We start from the raw sequence: 3,052 nt of genomic DNA, 5'->3' as shown, positions 1-3,052 counted from the left end.
TGGCGGTGTAGAAGTCCGGCGGAGCTTCGCTAAGCTATGCGGGCAATATGGAGTGGAGGAGCTTGGCTAGGGTTTGGGAGGGGTGGCCGGCCACTCTATGGGGGGCGGCCAGCTTGTGGTCTTTGGGGTTGGCCGGCCCCCTCCCTTGGCCCCTCATTATATAGGTGGATCCCAAGTGTTGGTGTCCAAGTCTTCGAATAAGACCCGAAACCAAAACCTTCCATAGGAGGGGAAAACCTAGCCCAACTAGGACTCCCACCCAAAGGTGGGATTCCCACCTCCCATGTGGGGGTGGCCGGCCCCCTATGGTGGAGTCCACTTGGGACTCCACCCCATCTAGGGCTGGCCGGCCATGGAGGTGGAGTCCCTTGTGGACTCCACCTTCCTTGGTGGTTTCTTCCGGACTTTTCTAGAACCTTCTAGAACCTTCCATAGAACCTTCCGCGACATTTTATTTCACATAAAATGACATCCTATATATGAATCTTATTCTCCGGACCATTCCGGAACTCCTCGTGATGTCCGGGATCTCATCCGGGACTCCGAACAAATATTCGAACTCCATTTCATAATTCAAGTGCTACCATTTCAACATCCAACTTTAAGTGTGTCACCCTACGGTTCGAGAACTATGCGGACATGGTTGAGTACTCACTCCGACCAATAACCAATAGCGGGATCTGGAGATCCATAATGGCTCCCACATATTCAACGATGACTTTAGTGATCGAATGAACCATACACATATATTACCAATTCCCTTTGTCTCGCGATATTTTACTTGTCCGAGGTTTGATCTTCGGTATCACTCTATACCTTGTTCAACCTCGTCTCCTGACAAGTACTCTTTACTCGTACCGTGGTATGTGGTCTCTTATGAACTCATTCATATGCTTGCAAGACATTAGACGACATTCCACCGAGAGGGCCCAGAGTATATCTATCCGTCATCGGGATGGACAAATCCCACTGTTGATCCATATGCCTCAACTCATACTTTCCGGATACTTAATCCCACCTTTATAGCCACCCATTTACGCAGTGGTGTTTGGTGTAATCAAAGTACCTTTCCGGTATAAGTGATTTACATGATCTCATGGTCATAAGGACTAGGTAACTATGTATCGAAAGCTTATAGCAAATAACTTAATGACGAGATCTTATGCTACGCTTAATTGGGTGTGTCCATTATATCATTCACACAATGACATAACCTTGTTATTAATAACATCCAATGTTCATGATTATGAAACTAATCATCCATTAATCAACAAGCTAGTTAAAGAGGCATACTAGGGACTTCTTGTTTGTCTACATATCACACATGTACTAATGTTTCGGTTAATACAATTCTAGCATGATATATAAACATAAACATAAAGATATAAATAATAACCACTTTATTATTGCCTCTAGGGCATATCTCCTTCATGTTGACCAAGTAAAATGCATCAAGGACGGAGCAGACCAGCTCCCGATGAAGGACAAAGAGATTAAGAATAGATGGCAGGAGTACTTCGACAGACTGTTCAATGGGGAGACTGAGAGCTCTACCATTGAACTGGACAACTCCTTCGATGATACCAGTAGGCGTTTTGTGCGGTGAATCCATGAGTTTGAGGTGAAGGAGGCATTGAGAAGGAAGAAGGGAGGCAAGGCAATGGCCCCTGATTGTATCCCCATTGAGGTGCGGAGAGGCCTCAGAGACATAGCGATAGTATGGCTAACTAAGATCTTCAACTCCATTTTTCGGGCAAACAAGATGCCAAAAGAATGGAGACGTAGTATATTAGTACCAATCTTCAAGAACAAACGGGATGTCTAGAGTTGTACTAACTACCATTGATTTAAGCTTATGAGCCATACAATGAAGCTATGGGAGAGAGTCATTGAGCACCGTTTAAGCCGAATGACAAGCGTGACAAAAAATCAGTTTGGTTTCATGCCTGGGAGGTCGACCATGGAAGCCATCTTCTTGGTACGACAACACATGGAGAGATACAAGGAGCAAGAGAAGGACCGGCATATGGTGTTCATTGACTTGAAGAAGGCGTACGATAAGATACCGCGACACGTCATGTGGTGGGCCTTGGAGAAACACAAAGTCCCAGCAAAGTACATTACCCTCATCAAGGACATGTACGGTAATGTTATGACAAGTGTTCGAACAAGAGATGACGATACTGACGACTTCCCGATTAAAATAGGACTACACCAGGGGTCAGCTTTGAGCCCTTATCTATTTGATTTGGTGATGGATGAGGTCACAAGGGATATACAAGGAGATATCCCATGGTGTATGCTCTTTGCGGATGATGTGGTCCTAATCAATGATAGTCGAACGAAGGTCAATAGAAAGTTAGAACTATGGAGACAAACCTTGGAATCGAAAGATTTTAGACTTAGTAGAACTAAAACTGAGCACATGATGTGCGGTTTTAGTACTACTAGGCACGAGGAGGAGGTTAGCCTGGATGAGCAGGTGGTGCCTCAGAAGGACACCTTTCGATACTTGGGGTCAATCCTGCATAAGGATGGGGATATTGATGAAGATGTGAACCACCGGATCAAAGCTGGATGGATGAAGTGGTGCCAAGCTTCCGGCATTCTTTATGATAAGAGAGTGTCACAAAATCTAAAAGGCAAGTTCTATAGGACGGTGATTCGACACGCAATGTTGTATGGCGCTGAGTGTTAGCCGACTAAAAGGTGGCATGTTCAACAATTAGGTGTGGCGGAGATGCGCATGTTGAGATGAATGTGTGGGCACACGAGGAAGGACCGAGTCCGGAATGATGATATACGAGATAGAGTTGGGGTAGCACCGATTGCTGAGAAGCTTGTCCAACATCATCTAAGATGGTTTGAGCATATTCAGCGCAGGTCCCAGAAGCTCCAGTGCATAGTGAACGGCTAAAGAGTGCTGATAATGTTAAGAGAGGATGGGGTGGACCAAACTTAACATGGGATGAGTCCGTAAAGAGAGATCTGAAGGACTGCAGTATCACCAAAGAATTAGTTACGGAAAGAGCCGCGCGGAAGCTTGATATCC

Source organism: Lolium perenne, chromosome 7 (genome assembly GCF_019359855.2).
Source record: "Lolium perenne isolate Kyuss_39 chromosome 7, Kyuss_2.0, whole genome shotgun sequence".
NCBI lineage: Eukaryota > Viridiplantae > Streptophyta > Magnoliopsida > Poales > Poaceae > Lolium > Lolium perenne.
This window is presented reverse-complemented; position numbering follows the sequence as displayed.